This window comes from Macaca thibetana, chromosome X (genome assembly GCF_024542745.1).
Source record: "Macaca thibetana thibetana isolate TM-01 chromosome X, ASM2454274v1, whole genome shotgun sequence".
Classification (NCBI taxonomy): domain Eukaryota; kingdom Metazoa; phylum Chordata; class Mammalia; order Primates; family Cercopithecidae; genus Macaca; species Macaca thibetana.
Genome location: NC_065598.1, coordinates 5,664,297 through 5,682,196, shown reverse-complemented (window position 1 = coordinate 5,682,196; position 17,900 = coordinate 5,664,297). Strand labels below are relative to the sequence as shown.

Here is a 17,900-nt window from a genome sequence, read left to right as displayed (position 1 = left end):
TATACTATACATATTTATCTCTCTAATAATGATTAGTAACTAATAACATAGTCTATATTACTATTGCATGAACAATTATTATCCTACTGAAAATATTTCTGTTTCACTTGGACCATTGTATTAGGAGAGTCAATACGAATCAGCAGTGCCCCACTGGCTTCACTAGTATTGCATTCAGAGTTCTACATATTGCTCTCACAGGAGCTTGAACATAATACCAGAATGTGGTTGATGGAGACACTGAGACAGAGAGAACAAGTAGTGTGGTATAGATTATTTCTCATGTTCCCTCCAGTTCTTTGTATCAAACCCAACTTATGTATCGTTCTTGGAAACCTACTGTTTTATTTCATTTTATGACTCCCCCCAACTCCCACATTTCACTATACTCCACAGTTAGATTTAAAATGGAAGCATGGAGAATGATAACCTTATCCCTTCCAGGAATCTTGGATCTAAACTTCTCTAGCGCCTCTGTCTGTGTTGCAATCTGGTGGCCCAATTGTTAAAAACTGGTGTTTTGGGTCCTATCCTGGTCTCCTGTGAGGGATTTTGGATTAGGGGAAATGATAATTTCATAACATCTTATATTCACTTTTTCTTACAACCATGATTCCGTCTGTCTAAGATGCTTTCTGACTTTTTTCTTTTTTTGAGGGAGGGTCTCATTCTGCTACCCAGGCTGGAGTACAGTGGCATGATCATGGCTCACTGCAGCCTCCACCTCTCTGGCTCAAGTGACCCTACCCCTTCAGCCTCCTGAGTAGCTGCTACCACAAGGGTACACTACCACTACCAGCTAGTTTTAAAATTTTTTCATAGAAACAGGGTCTCACTATGTTGCCCTATTTTTAAAATTATTTTTAAAAACTCTCAATGGAGTCATTCAGATAGAAGTGAAAATGTGCCTGCCTCCTCTCTTCCAGGTCACATGTCTCAGGGAAGAGATCTGCTACTCAACTAATGCAGCCACAAACTAAGCCAAGCATTCAGATTTTGCCCAAACTCTCCCTCCCAATCTCACTTTATCATGCTGCCTTAAAGTATTTAGAAGTGATGTCTCCCCACACCAACTTCTCTTCCCTTCGCTACCCTTCCCTTCCTTTTCTGTCCCTTCCCTTTCTCCTTTTCTCTTTCTCTTTCTGTGTTTCTCATTCAGGACTTCATTTGTTGCATCCATTCTTGCAACAATCTTACAAATATTTTCTTTTCTTTCCACATTGGCCCTCTTCAACTTGTTCTCCACGTTGCCATCACAATGATTGCCCTAAAATATAAATCTGATCATTTCTTCCCCGCTCGCTGCAGAAAATATGTTACTGGATAAATTCTACCTTTTCAGCATGGCATTCAAAACTCTTCACAATTAGGTCTCTAATCCTTTCTTTACCACCTTCTTTTCAAACTCAATGTCCTGGCATGCCAAACCCTCCCTATTTCTAGATCTCCACACACACAGTATTGCTATGATATCTTTATCCATGAACTTCTTCACCCAGTCAGTGTCTGTGTACCATTTCTTCCCTACTCAGAAAGTTCTTTCTTTGCAAACCCTTCCTTAATCATTTTCACCTCCATAGGTCCCTACGAATTCATATGTATTCCTTGTGCACACCTTGTAAGCCTATTTTTTATCATGCTTTTGGCTATCTTGTCCACTAGACTGTATGCTTTCTCAAAAATAAATGGATGAGTTTCACTCACAGATGCATGTCAGTGCTTAGGACTGTTCCAGTGGTTAAAAAAAAAAAACAAAACCCTGAATTTATGAATAAGTCAATGAATTAATATATTCTTGGCAAAACCCATGACGTTCTGGCCTACTATAAATTACTGTGTTAAAGTTGAGATTCTGCTTTAGTTTAGGATATAGATATCTGTGTATGTCCATATATCTACATCTATATGTCTATATCCATGTATATCACTGATTTGTGGAATAAGCTATACTTATTAACAATATTATTGTGTTAGGTCTTCAGTATCTATACAATAATGGAAAAAGTACATGTATGTTTCTAAATATCTATCCAATAATCAGAACACACACATACGTATGGATGGATATATGTTTTTTCTATTATTGGGTATAGGTACCTATTAATAGATAAGTGTATATCTGTGTACCTATCTTGTTGGTAAAAGGTGCTTTTATACATATTATTTCATGTAGTCTCCACAAGAAGCCCACAGGAAAGGTAATTTTAATCTCAGTTTAACAGATTCACAGAACATAACTGATTTTACAACAAGGCAAAGTTTGTGAGGATAGAGTCTTTACACGAAACCAGGTCCCCAAATTGGTGTCTATCACCTTCCCTATTATTGGTCATGCTGCCCAAGTATCCGTCACATCATCGTGGCAGGCTTCATGCTTCGGTTTACTGCCTAAAGCAGAAGCAATTAGGAGGATATCCTATGTGTTGCAGACACTATTTTTTTCCTTTCATAAATGAATTAATGGACCACGAAATAATTTTAAGAAAAGCTAACTTTTCTGGCCAGTCAGAAGAATAAAAGTAATCACCATGTAATATTGTTGTGAAGACTACGAGGGCCCACACATTAACTCAGCTAATCATTACAGTATTACATGTCGATTATCTGTTCCATTTTGCAGATGCAGAAATGGAGGCAAACCATTAAAATACACACCTAAAGTCACATGCAACTTGAACCCAAGCAATCTCATTTTAAAATCCGTGTTCATTGTCACAACACTCTATGATGCCCTCTGATCTTTGCATTGCCAAATTAAACCCAACTTTCTCCAACTCAACTTTAAGTACAGGGGCCATACCCCCATCCTCGCCCCATGCAACTTGAAACTCCCTCGGAAAGATAACCTCCTGGACCCTGGAAATGAAGAGGCGTATTTAAAAACAAATGCCTCATCCTGGGCACAACTCCAAAGTTTTATCAAACTCATGAACGTATAAGAATAGAAGAAAACAAAAAGCTTTCATCGATCCTCTCTCAACCATACCCTGAGTATAAAAGAGGTCCTGTACTTTACAGAGCTGCATTCCAATGTTTGCTGCTCTTAAAATTTTTTTTTATATCATTGCTTCCCAGTTGACTCACAATAACGCAGATACAGGGACTGCTGGAGATCATGACCTTAAACAGTTAAAGATGTTTGCATATACTGCAGCATGTTTGGTGTGGAGGGTATCTAGAGAGTCCTAAAAAAGCAAAGAGGAAGAAGGTTTGCTGTGCGCGTCTGGTGCTGTGGCACCGTGTGCCATGCCCACCTGCTCTATCTCCCGGGTACCCGGGATCTCTCCGTTACAGCTGGTTTGCACTGGGATTAGCTGTTCTTTGCATGAGGTTGTAGCTGTGGATGTGGTTTCTGTAGTGATGGGGCAGACTCCGGAGATCTATTGGCTGCTGGCTTTGTAAATTTCATTCAGTTTGGTCCAATGGCAGAGGGAGAGCCCCGGAGACAGCAGGACCTCTCTCCTCAATCTCTCTTTTTCTTGCAGAACCGTCTCTCTCCCTTCTCTGTCTCTTAGCACAGAGCTCTTATTCAGCCACTAGCTCGGCCCTTCCTGCTTCAATTGTAATGCTTGTTCTGCCCGTCCACAGACCATTGACGGCAGAAACAACGAATTTCCTCCAAACTAGGCGGTGTTGGTGGCTCTTGCATTCCTCTGGATGAGCAAATCTAGTTGGGGGGTTCCAGAAGGGGAAGGCTCCTGGGCTTTCAAAACATCCTCCTGAATCATACCTCGTTTCGAGTTGCCTAGAAAAATCTGGACGTGTAAAAAGAACTCTTAACAGCCGATGCAGCTCTTCCAAAGCTAAGGTAGGTGTAGTTTTAAGACGTGTCTCTGGGATATTATTCTCCTTATTTTAAAAAGCCGTTTAAACATTTTGACTTGCAGTGGTTTTCCAGCAAAGGATGGAAAGCCTCACTGCAGATACTTGAGTTTCACTTTATTTGATCTTTTTTTCTTTTATGATTATTAATATTATTTTTGGAAAATTTGAACAGGACTTTCTCCTATCTGTCTCGCTCCATTTCTTAGGTGTGGGTGGGAGTGTGGACCTTCATATGGCTTTTACATGCAACCTCTCCACAGAAATACTTGGTTTTATTTTCACTTAAAAAGAAAAATCCGGACTACCGTTGTTTGGAAGCGTTTTGCTGCAATCAGCTATTTGAACGGCTCTGGGGCCGTGTGTGATGTGTTTACAAAGTAGCGCTGCCTTCCATACAAATAAACAGAAGATTGTGGCGGGGAGAGGGGAAAAATATATATATGTATCTGCAGTACAGGGAGAGAAGGAGCGAAGCGGTCAGGGCTGGAGATGGTGAAGGCAGGAAGACTTCTGCAAACTGTGAGGCATGGGAGGCTTTTCTTTTCTTTTTCTCCCCCTCACCCCCCCCACCCCCTTCTTCTTTAAGAAAACTGTCAGCTACCACCGCCTGGGGTGCTTTTTTGCGGGGTTGGGGGAGTGCGGTTAACCAGAGAGAAAAAGGGAAAACAGGCTTGGTCGGGGTTGCATTAAGCGATTTTTTTTTCCCTCCTTCATCTCCGGGCCTTGGATAAGATGACGGCTTGGGTGATGCACGAAATAACGCACGAGACTGATTAGACCTGGCTTGGCTGGGCTAGGGAACGATCCAGGCGCGCTGGAGACCCCGCGTGAAGACGAAATGACCGTAGCTCCGCGCTGCTTCTGCAAACCGGGGAGCGGGCTCCATGCACCCCTTTCCCGTGTGTGTGGGTTTCGAGGCGGGTGGGAAGGGTGAGGAGCTGAAAGGGGTAGAGCTGGTGGTTTTGCTTCTTCGGGAGCCTTTGAGTGTAGTCTGAACCTTTGATGGGGGCGCTGGGGGGCTTGCAGCTGCCGCCCTGGGAACCATCTCTGAACTGCCCGCTTATCCGGAGGAGCGGAAAAGTTGGAAGCTGCGAGGACAGACGACCGGAGCCCTTGTCTGGGTCTCAGGGGATCTGGAGCCCTAGTCGGTGCCCACTGAGAACACCCCTTCTCGGAGCGGGGGTGTCGGGGGGAGTGTTAAGCCTGCGGGACGCACGGTCCGCCAGTCCCCTAGGTGGGGACGGGGAAGGAGGCTGAGGAGTAGGTTCCAATAGGCGCACCACCCCCACAGCCCTGGAAAACGCCACCGCCACCCCCTCTTCCCTCCCATCCCATCCCAAGGCTCTCTGCTGTCCCGGGCCGATTTCATCTCGTCTCTTACCCCGCCTCCCCGCCTCTCCGCCTGCCAATTCCCGCGCGGCTCGGCCCGGCCCCTTCCCACTCCAGTGGGCAGAACTGATGGAGAAGATCCGCCAAGCGCGCAGCCAGAGGCGGGGGAGACAGTGGCGGGTGGGCGAGAGGCTTCTAGACCACGCAGGGAGAGAGTGAACTTCAGTCCCGCCCCCTCCCCAAGGCCGCGGCTGGGGCGCCCCCAGCCCGCGCTGGCACCCGCGTGGCCTGACCAGCGGAAGAGCGAGCAGGGATGAGGTGGGGAGAGGGAGGTAGGTGCCGCTCGGCTGCAGATGATGCGTGGGCGGGGGGCTTGCTGTGGGAGGAGAGGCCCAGGTCCCGGCCTGCGCCCTCCACTCCGCGGCTGCTCCCTCCGCCTCTGGTTTTCCAAGAGGCCGGTCGCTACCCCGGGGGATGCTCTTATCTTCCAGTCGTTCTCCTGGACACCCCTTCCTCCTCCTCTCCCTCAACCTGACCTGGCTTTTTCGCCCCTCCGAGAACCGGTAGGCTGGGGTCCCTCGGCGTGGTTCTCCTAGGCCTCACCCGGAGCTTTGCGTTCCCGGTATCGGGGCCCCGTGCACCGTGCAGCCCTGGGCCCGGGCGCACCATTCCGGCGCCTGCTCGCCGCCAGACACAGCAACCTTTCTTCCCGGAGAGGCGGGAGCGGGAGCGGGGGGGGGGTCAGGTCAACCCTTGCACCCCCGAGGCCTGGCCCGGGCCACCCTGGGAACGGATGTCCTGCATGGAGGCCGAGGGGCACCCGGAGGACGTCCTCCGCATCGTACCCCTCCCCTTCCCCAGAAGGCTTTTTTTTTTTTTTTTTTTTTTTTTTTTTTTTTTTTTGTACTGCGGGTTTCTTTTTCTCTGGCTTCTTCCTCTGAACCTACGGCAGGTGTGAGCCTTTTTATATGTATGTGCTGCTGCTATCTCGGGGATGCGGGGGAGGGGGTGCAGAAGGCAGCGTGGAGGGGTCCTTGGAGGTTCCGGCGGGGTTTTGGCCTCTGCGGTGCGCCCGGGCTTGCAACTCGCGCGGGCGCTGGGCGCGCGCGTCACGAATTCAGCCTAGGGCTTGGGCGAGTCTGCGGGGAGCGAGGACGGAGGATCTTGATCTGTCATTTGGACCCAACTTAAGAAATTTGGGGTGGGGGTTGGGTGGGGGTTTTGGAACTAAGCAGGTGATGTTCTTGCGAGCTGAATCCACAAGGTGGTAGTATGGCTTCTTCTTTTTAATTTATTTTACTTTATTTTGTTTCTATTTGGTCATTTTTTTGTGGGGGGCGGTGGTTTGTTGTTGTTGTTGTTGTTGTTGCTCTTATCTCATGCTTTTTGAAGGCATCCGTTGCCCGTAGGGTTTACATCGGAGCGCATTGCATTATATTTTCTTAAAAGGGGGTGGTGTGCGTGAGCTCCCATCTCAGAATCAGCCCTTCCTGTGATGTGAGGAAGGCGAAAGCAAAAGAAAAAAAAAAAGAGAGAGAGAGAAAGAAAGGAAAAAAAAAAGGAAAAGAAAAAGTTTAGGAAGACCTCGTTATCCTGACGAAGCAGAATTGCCAGTTTGTGTGGGCGTTCTGCGGGCGACATAGAAGTTCATGCTTAAGAAATCCGGGGTAGTTTCCTTTTTCAGCTAGAAATTAAACGGCCAGGGTGCAAACACCTGCCTTTGATGAGAACAAAGCGGCAGAAACTGCAAGAGACCTGCATAGTTTGAATGGACACACTGAGCCTTTTCCTAGGGGATGGCAGAGCGGGGTGAAATCAGAACGCAAAGAAATCTGCAGTTTTATGGGGGCAGATTTGGAGAGTGGAGAATTATTTCATACCTTTAGTTGGCTGTGGGGAAGATGTTAGCAGTAATCCATTAAATCCTCAGCACAGATTTTCCTGTGAAAATGTGCAAAATGTTAAGAGGGGGAGGGATGGCTAATGGCACATGGTTGCATTAATTCCTGTATTTCCAGAAAAAAATATGGAATTTCTGTGTATCCTAAAATTAAGAATATAGGAATTTCATGGAGACCTCTGCAAGCATGCATTTTCTCAGATTAGAAATTCAGTATTTTATTACTCAGTGAAATGTAGAATGCGTGTGTGTGTATGTGTGTGTGTGTATACAGACATACACGCACGCATTCTACATTTCTACATATATATGTGTGTGTGTACATGTGTATATATATATATATACATATGGCCATTTTAAAGAGTATTTTCTTTGACATGTAAGAACACAATCAGGGCCAGTTGTAGCAAGTGTAAAATTACTTCATCAGTTTTAAGTCAGTGGATTAAAATGGGGGGCTTGATTTTTTTTTTTTTGAAACCAGAATAATAATTACATTTTCATAATAATACCTGTGCACGGATGCAGTTTTAAAGATGCTTTGATGTTTTCTTCTCCGGTGGAAGAATTGTTGCTTTTCTTTGTGTTTTATTTAAATAAACTAATGTTGAATATACAGTTGGCCCTAAAACCAGTAACCTAGCTGATTTTTACCCAAACCTAGGAATATAACAGATATTTGATAAGGGACTGGTGGGTGCATAAGGTAGATAATGAAGTTATCTTGATGCTGTGAAATTTACAAGCAGACTTGAAGGAATTTGAAAGTTCATAGTTGTTGGCCTGGAATGTAGACTAATGGTAAATATATAGATTTTTTAAAATGTGTGAACTTGGCTATTTCATTGTTTTGTGTGTAGTAATTTGTGGAAAGCTTATAGTCTCTCCACAAAGATGAGACTGTTGACTGACTCCGCAACGGAGACTTGCTTTTGGAAGTGCAGGGGTCTCTTTAAAAGCCATTTGGAATACTGTGCTTTTATTTCTAGACCACAACCAAAAGGTTCTCACAAAACTAAACATTCAAGTGCATGAGGGAATGACCTCTGTTTAACATTCTTTCTTTTTAATTGGTACGCCACATTTCAAACCTTTCGTAATACTGTTGAATATCGTCAGTAGTGCAACTTGTTGAGCGAATGCATTGCATTCAGATGAAGTAGCAATATACAAATATTTTAAGTCATTTAATATCCTACTTCTAAAGATACTCTTATCTGGTTAAAATATACTTAAATTCCAAATATGGTGAGAGTTGGTCTTAGAATGTGGATGTCAAGTGTAAGAGACAGAATTTCAGTGTGTAAACCGGAATGTATTCTTTCTGTATTGCTTTCTGACTTTTAATATTTTAACAATGCTTTCCCCTTTTAAAAACGGGGAACTCTGTTCGGTTTAGTTTAAATCTGTTGCTCTTTTTGTGTGTGTTTTTGTCTGAATACTGCACTTTTTCGGAGGACAGACTTCATCTCCTGTTTAATTATGTGAATGGATATTCAGACAGATTTGAATAGCCACCACTGATATCTTAAACTCCTGAGCTACCAGTTTGAAATCAAAGATACAGCTTTTGCAACAGTCAGTTAGAGAAAGTGAGAATCAAAATTGAAGCCCAGGCTGTTGAGGCAGTTAGGTCATCTGCTGTGCCCTCTACTACCATTCACTCAATGAATATTTTACAGTTTTGTCATTTTTCTCTAAACAACCTACATTTGGACTTTGAAAGTCTGAACTGTTCTTTGTTAAGTGAATGACAATGTAGGAAGCCCTTCCTCATTTTTCTTGGGGCAGAGTAGCACACATCAACAAGAAAAAAAGAAGGTGATATCTCCTAGCAGTTTGTCATTATGCCATTTATAGGCTTTGAATAAATGTATAGATGAAGAGGCTTTCTCTCTGCAGGTGGTTACATTAAACAAAAAATAAGTAAATAAAAGGCTCATAAAATCATTACAGGAGTGGAAGTTTGATGGTGGAAAACAGCCCATCTACCTCGGGCTGAGATTTCAAATTTATAGACATTTCGTGTTGAGTTCACGTGTCCCAGGTGTATGTGGAACACCTCCACACACCACGTGTTCCTAAAGCACTCTCATCTTCCCAGAAATGGTACCTGAAGGAGAACACACCTAACCCCTACAATACTAAAATACATATATATGAAACTATATATAGTAAGATACATATCCTACTATATAATATATATATAGTAATAGATATTATAGTAAGGTCTGCATCTATATATAAAAATATAATATGTATCTTATTATTTTATATATATAGATAGTGAGATGAGGTGTATTAATCCATCCTCAGGCTGCTAAAAAAGACATACCCAAGACTGAATAATTTATAAACGAAAGAGGTTTAAATGACTCACAGTTCAGCATGGCTGGAGAGGCCTGAGGAAACTTACAATCATGGTGGAAGGGGAAGCAAATACTTCCTTCTTCACATGATGGCAGGAAGGAGAGGAATGAGAACCGAGTGAAGGGGGAAGCCCATTATAAAATCAACAGGTCTTGTGAGAACTTACTCACTATCATGAGAATAGCATGGGGCAAACTGTCCCCATGATTCAATTACTTCCCACCAAAGGGTCCCTCCCACGACATGTGGCGATTATGGGAGCCACAATCCAAGATGAGGTTTGGTGCGGACAAAGCCAAACCATACCATGAGGTTTTATTGAATTTATTTGAGACAGGAAAAGAGTAATCCTCCATAATTTAGAAAGGAGATGAAATACAGTGAACATTTAGGGTCTCATCACTTGAGGAATACATTTCAAAGAGAGAAATGTTAATTTCAGTATAGTGCTAATGAAATGATCCAGGCTTTCACTGCTCTCTGGAAATGTGAATAAATGGCCCAGAATTTTGTTTAGGTTGTTTTATTTAAAATGTATGTTATATAAAGAAATCATGGTTTGTCAAAGTAAGAGAGTGCTATTTTTGGCTTACAATAGGACTTTTTTAGTTCTACCTGTTAATATCGGTGATCATTTTGGTTTTAAGAGGCCAATACCTGATTGGATGATGAAAACTTGAATCTCAAAGCCATCACCCCAGACCTGTGATTTTATGAACATCTGTGGGCATCTCTCCCGGCTCCCACATCAACCCTTCATCCAGGCTTATTTTCTCTGTTTTTGCTTGGTTGTTTGTTTGCTTTGTTTGGGGAGAGGGGACACATATTTTGCTAAGGGCATCTTTTTCAGGCGTGAAACTCAGCCTGTCATATAAGCTGAAAAGGAACTTGAGTTGTTTCAAGTTGCATTGTATGGTAAGTTTTTGGGTCCTTTTTAAAAAAAGGACTGAGGTTACTAAGTGTTACTGGCACTGATAAAAGAGCTATGGTGAATTGTGGTTTGTTTTTGCAAAGTACAGAAAAGGCCTCCTTGGTTCTGTGATGATGGCTGTGGTGAAGTTGCATGTGGTGCCATTTTCCATGTTTAGTATTTCAACACCACCAATATATGGCTCTGGAGTATGGGACGGGCAAGTCCAAAAACAGTGAGGCATGCCATATGACTCCAATGGTCAGTCGGGCTGTTCAGTGTGGAACTGTGGTCTCAAAAGCATGGGGGATGTGGACAGAAGAAAACTCATTGCAACTGAGTGCCTTTAACTTGTTCCAGTCCTCACTACTCTCTGTGAATATAACTCTGAATGGGTTAGGTGGGGAAACTCACAAAAGTAAATGCATGTTTTCACAAACAAAATATGTCATTGTTAACTGTTTTCCTAAGTGAGACAAGATGCCCTCACGCCCTGAAGCTACATGGGAAGAATGGCAGTGTGTATGAGCGGGTGTATACACATACATGTGTGCATATGCCAACACATTAACTGGGAACTAGTCCTTGCAAAAAATGTTTTTCTCAGCCATTGCAACACATTAGATAAAAGCAAATATATATATATATATATATATATATATATATTGATATATACATATATGAAGGAAAAAATGTGATTTTCCATTATTTTCCTTTTCTTATTCTCATCATTCACCAAACCTATGTTATATTAAACAATTTGTAACATCTGGCCTGGGTAATAGAGTGAGACCCCAACTCCACAAAGAAACAAAAATTAAAAACAAATTAGCCGGGCATGATGGCAAGTACCTGTGGCTCCAGCTGAGGTGGGAGGATCACTTGAGTCCAGGAGATCAGGGCTGCAGTGAGCTATGATTACACCACTGTACTTCAGCCTGGGACACAGAGCAAGACCCTATCTCTAAAAATATGAATAAATAAATAAATAAATAAAACGTAAAAAATAAATAAAAATAGAAAATGTACAATGAAAGTTATAAAGTTGGCCTGGCATTGTGGCTCACGCCTGTAATCCCAGCATTTTGGGAGGCCGAGGTGGGAAAATCACTTGAGGTCAGTAATTCAAGACTAGCCTGGCCAACGTGGTGAAATCCTGTCTCTACTAAAAATATAAAAACTAGCTAGGCGTGGTGGTGTGCGCCTGTAATCCCAGCTATTCAGGAGGCTGAGGCCAGGGAACTGCTTGAACCTGGGAGGGGGAGGTTGCAGTGAGCCGAGATCGTGCCATTGCACTCCAGCTTGGGTGACAGAGCGACACTCTATCTCAAAAAATAAAAAAAAATAAAATAAATAAAATAAAAAGAAAGTTATAAAGTTACCTATGATGGGTCTGGGTGTACTCCTCATTTAGGAGTGAAGACATTCATTAACATGAGAGCTAAGTAAGTAGAAAGTATGTGTTTAAGGGACGGGTGTCCATTTTCTCTAGGTCTCCTGGAAGCTTTTTTTTTCTAATTTGGGTGCTAATTCCAAGGAAGGTTTCACCTATGTTTATGGTGAAACTATCTATATGTGTGACAAAATGTTACCCTCTCTTGTCCATCAATATTGTGCAAGGTTATATACTTGTATGGAGAAATAGACAACTTTTACAAAGATCAAACTGGGCACCCTTTACCAAGGCTAAACTCATAACCCTTTTATCTGCCTTTGTAGAAGATTCTCACCTTGATTTCTCTTGGTGCCCAAAGGCTTTGCTGAGAGACTGTTCCATTGAAGCCTTGTGGCAAGGTCAGCAGAGCATTGTATCTGCCCAGCTTCAGAAACTCTGCATTCCCTTTCAATAAATATGGAGAAGTTTGAGGTCACAAAAGCTGAGAACCTCATTATAGTCTCTTTATGTTCTTGGGCCCCTCTCTTCCTGCAGACTTCCTTGAATTCAAATGTAACGTGCACTATACATTCACATTGCAGCTACTGAAAAGCATTGACAATCCCAGGTGACAACAGGAGCAAAAGTGAATGAATACTAGAGGGTTTCACATTTAGGTTGTTCACTCACCACTATGCACAGGTTCTTAAGAATTCTACTTACACTTGATAAGACTGTGAACAGACTTATGTTTTTGAAACATCAGTATACAGGTGTGCAGAAAGAAATGGGCTAGGTCAGTTATAGCCACCAGTATAAATAAGATGCATAAAATAGTTTTATTTGCAAATTATATCTACAGAGCCTTCATCATACATACATATATATATAATGTATGTATATGTAAAAAATAGGATGCCTATAAACATATACAGATCATACATTATTCATTTTAATTTCTACAGATAACATGTAATTATTTATATGAAATTGCATTTATGTACACTTATACAGTAGTATTTGTATCCAACTTATATACTTGAATGAAACCGTCATCTACAATAGCCATTTAATATATATTTATTTCTAGATAGTTGTATTTATATACACTTATATAATTGTATTTATATGCCATTTATATTACTGATGAAATCCTTTATAACTTAAACTACATGTATTTCTAAAGCCATTGCAAACTTATTTATACAAAATATAATTTATTTAAACATGTATTATATAAATATAAATTATATACTAATATATAACATATAAGTCATATAAATATATAATACAAATTGGATTTATATACTTATAATTTATTATATATTGAATACAACTCATTTAAATATAATTTAGTATATTTAGTATATATTACTATGTACATATAATTGTGACAAATAATATATAGTAAAATCCATATAAATCTGTAATAAAATATATGTGTATGTGTATGTATACGTATTGTTCTTGTTCTTTTGTATGAAAAGTACATGCAAACTTTATACATATATATATACACAAACCATATATATAGTTTGACTTGCATTTTCCAAAAGAAACTATGTTTTGTGTGGTGAATGGACTTCCAGGCTGGTTCACAGGAGCTATTGTTAGTTAATGGTGCACAGAAACTATAGCTTCCTTCCCTCTTCCCTTCCTTTCTTCTTTCCTTCCTTCCCTCCCTCCTTCCTTGCTTCTTTTACTCTTTCTTTCCTTCCCTTCCCTCCCTCTCTCCTTCCTACCTTTTTCTCTTCTTTCTTTCCTTCCTTTCTTCTTTACCTCCTTCCCTCCTTCTTTCCTTCCCTTCCATCTATCATCCTTCTCTCCCTCCCTCCTTCCTCCCTCCCTCCTTCTCTCCCTCCCTCTCTCCTTTTTTCCTTCATTTTCTCTCTCTTTCTTTTCTTTTCCTTCCTTCCTTCCTTTCCTCCCTTCCTTCCTCCCTTCCTTCCTTTCTCCATCCCTCCTTTCTTCTTTACCTCCTTCCCTCCTTCTCTCCTTCCTGTCCATCTATCATCCTTCTCTCCGTCCCTTCCTTCCCTCCCTCCCTCCTTCTCTCCCTCCTTCTCTCCTTTCTTCCTTCATTTTCTCTCTCTTTCTTTTTTTTTCCTCCCTCCCTCCCTCCCTCCCTTTTCTTCCTTCCTTCCTTCCTTCCTTCCTTCCTTTCCTCCCTTCCTCCCTTCCTTCCTTTCTCCATCCCTCCATTCTTCTTTCCGTCCTTTCTTCTTTCCGTCCTTCTTTCTTCCCTCATTCCTTTATTCTATTTGGATGAGTGACAAGGTCTCAGGGATCCTTAAGGTATTAAAGAGAAAATGAAGATAATTCTATAGAAGAACAGATCAAATAGGAAAGAGTAATGAAAAGAAAGACTCCTGGAATGACAAAGAAGCATGTTCATGACAATTTAATAGAATTTCCCACATGCCATATTTGTATAGCTGGTTATATTTTAAAACTTTGTCAAACCCTAGATTTATAAAAGCTTGATTTTGATTTTAGTAAATTCTTTGAATAAATGCATGCATACATAAAGCAGATTACTTTGATTCAACAAAAACATACAGGCAACTGTGAGCTTTTTTTTTTTTTAATGTGGTAGTGAAAACAGCCTCATTAATTAATGGCTATTTCCTATATTCTTTTTAAAATTAATAAGCAACAGTCAGATATTTCAGTTGTTTTAAGGCATGAACAATACCTTGGATTCTAATATATTTTAGTCTAAAATATCTGGTAACATCACAGATAATTGTTTCAAACTCTACCACCCCTCATATAATTTATTTTTCAACAACTTAAAGTCTTTTAGAATCATGAGAGAACCTTAAAAATAGACAACATCACTCATACTGGTGACCTAGGATTGCTTAAAGATAGGGCATAGATTGTATTGTCTCAGAGGAAAATATTTTATGAAGATTCTTTAAAAAGTATAAGAACTCCCGAATCGGGGATTCTTTCTTGAAGAGGCTCCCTGGTCTAATGTTTTTGGAAAACCTCATATATCATTTGCCTCTCTTCAATTATATCCTGAAAATGGACACATTATGGCCTTAAAGTCTCCTGTACTAATGGGTTTAGCAGATGTGATAGATAACTTAGGGTTCTTTGTAATGAGTGTTAACCAAATTAACCACAACAGTGTTGAGAATACTTCTGTTGACACAGAGCAGAAAGAAGTACTAACAGGGTATGAAGACACTTCAAAGTGTTGAAATTACCAAGACTACTTGGAGAAATGAACTTGTTGGTTTTTTTCTTTATTTCACAAATTTACTCAAAACTTGTTGAGTACCAATAAGTGGGATACAAGGAAGATGAAATTGCTTATCTTTCCTATATTAACCATAGGCTAATGTTATTTTGCACCTCTGGTTTTATGTGTAAGAACAAACACGTTTTATCAGAATTTTTCTTCTGGGGTGTGTGTGTGTGTGTGTGTGTGTGTGTGTGTTTAATCTCTCATGTCCTATGTCAAAAGTTAAGGAAAGCAACAGCTTGATTCAGTCTTCATACATCTTTCTTAAATAGTTAAAGGCAAAATCATCAGAGCTACATAGCCCAAATATTAGGAGTTAGGTTCATGTTCGAATTCTCAGAGAGTGATTATATAGTTCGATTTTAACTTCTTCAACAAACAGATTACTACAGTTGATGAGCAAGGAGATGAAAGTATTTGAGAAACATAATGGAGTTAGTATGATTCTTGAGGGAGGGGAGAAGGCTGCCTGTCTGAGGTAATGCTTTTGAGGGTAGGTTTGTCCTCGCCTTGAAGCAGCAGGCTTGCTCTGTTGGCTCAAGAAGCCTTAACATGCATGCCCATATTGCAGATTTACCCACATGCCAAGTGTATGCTGTGGGAAGAAATGAATAATGTAGATCCCATTACAGAGAATTATGTGGAACAGATAGACTTAGTGCATCAGAACCGATGAGAAATACACGAGACATTTCGAAAATAACAACAGTAACGAAAACAAATATAAGTAAACCACAGTCAAAACTCTTGCATTTGGGTTTCTAGTTGCCTATTACCACAGAGGGTTCTGGTTACCAGCTAAAATGTAACCCAGTAGGAAGGACAAGACAAGGCCCTTCATGCTGTATGAAACAGTAACAAACAGTAAGGATGACCCAGCGAGAAAGGGTAACAAGTTACATGGAAGTTAAATACCAGGGAGAAAGTGTAACAGTTACATGGAAGTTAAATACCGTACCTGTGCAGAGACTGAACATATAAAGCAGACACAGGAATGGTAGTAGTAGAAAGTGGGGGAGATCCGAGTTTGTTGCAGCATAAAAACCAACCAACTAACCCTAGTGAGGGAATCAATACCTCAGAAAAAAAATCTTCTGACAATCTAGGTTAATGGTAGAGATCAAACGGTACCATATTATGGGGACGGAATAATAACTCACACGTGGCTTTACATAGAATTTGTGTGACAGTGGTTGTGTACTATGATTCAGTCTGCCGTGACAATTTCACCAGTAAAATAACCTTCCAGGATTTATTTGATATCTCAATTGATAAGCCTCACTTAAGTGAGTCACCTTATGACATAATTTGTGAAAATTAACTTAAAATTGCACAAGAAGTTATGTGTCTAGTCATTTCACAATCAAATGTATTTGGGCATTTAATCTAGTCAGATCCCAATTAATTAAAAATTGTTTCTTTCTAGACCAACATGTATCTTGATATTAATACACAAGTAAATTATATACATATATTTGCATATGTAAATTACACATCTATTTACATATGCATACATAGCTCTCTTTTTATTGGGGAACACATCTTCCTGAAGGTTTTTCAAACAATAATTATTCTACCTGTAATGCTGTAGCAGTATTGCTAAAAAGTTCAAATGTGGCTGGGTACAGTGGCTCATGCCTGTAATTCCAGCATTTTGGGAGGCCAAGGCAGGAGGATTACTTGAGCCCAGGACTTTGAGACCAGTCTAGGAAACCCCATCCATACAAAAAAAAAATTAAAAATAAGTCAGGTGTGGTGGTGCATGTCTGTAGTCCCTGTTACTCAGGAGGCTGAGATGTAAGGATCACTTGAATATATCAGGAGTTTGAGGCTGCAGTAAGCTATGACCTCACTACTGCATTCCAGCCTGGGCAACAGAGTGACACCCCATCTCTTAGAAAGAATTCAAATGCATCGTTTATGTGGACAGAATTTGATTAGTGTTATTCTGTTGCTCAATGACTCCAGGGTATGCATTTACCTTTTTTTCTCTCTTGACTTTAATCATAGCTTATGCAAAAACAAACAAACAAACAAACAAAGACTAAACAGAGAAGGAGTTTGCAAAACTATATTTAAAAGTAAGCCATACTCCCTCACCCCTGACGCTACAAAAATACTGTTTAATGTAGAGAAACCACAGACGGTGCAGCCCCCAAATCTGGAGCATCCTCAGGTACCTGGGGATATTCTGGAGTGAGGGGCTGAGCCTCAGAGGCATTTGATCACACTTGGGTGGGGATGCCTCATTGGCTAGTGAAGAAACAGCTGTCTCTTCCATGTAGTGGTCAGTTGTGGCCTCTCCCGGAAGGGAATTTATCCAGCAGTGTGTGTCCCTAAAGATGCTCATAGCAAATTATGTTCAGTGAAGCCAGCTGCATCCTGTTGGTCTTGCTAGTTCCGGGATTCTTGCCACAGCAGGTCAGAATGGAAGGGAGCTGCTTCTCTTTCCTCCTTCCTTCCTCTCCCCATCCCAGCTCTCATCTGACATCCTTCCAACACCTATTTGACAGGAAAAAAAATTCCCTCTTCAAATTAAGAAAAGTGTCTTGGTATGATGGCTCACGCCTGTAATCCCAGCACTTTGGGAGGCCGAGGTGGGTGGATCACTTGAAGTCAGGAGTTCAAGTAGTGAAACCCTATCTCTACTAAAAATCCAAAAATTAGCCGGGTGTGGTGGCACGTGCCTATAGTCCCAGCTACTCGGGAGGCTGAGGCAGGATAATGGCTTGAACCCAGGAGTCGGAGGTTGCAGTGAGCTGATATGGTGCCCCTGCACTCCAGCCTGGGCGACAGAGCAAGACTCTGTTTCAAAATATAAATAAATAAATAAATAAATAAATAAATAAATAAATAAATAATAAATAAAAGTGTTCAAGTATGTACTCTCCACATCTTGCAGCTATTTCACTTCACTGGGAGTAGACAGGACAGG

At 41.1% G+C, this 17,900-nt stretch overlaps 1 protein-coding gene across 3 annotated transcripts in view; it reads left to right on the top strand.

Moving 5' to 3' along the window:
* The first annotated feature begins 3,305 nt into the window (after positions 1–3,305).
* Positions 3,306–17,900, top strand: part of NLGN4X (neuroligin 4 X-linked) — a 353,256-nt gene continuing 338,661 nt past the window's right edge. For 2 of the 3 annotated variants that reach the window (XM_050777515.1, XM_050777513.1), the window contains exon 1: positions 3,360–3,808. The gene's annotated coding sequence lies outside the window, so the exon portion shown is untranslated. Of the gene's footprint in view, positions 3,809–17,900 lie in introns of all 3 variants that reach the window. The other variant, XM_050777512.1, reaches the window with a different exon arrangement.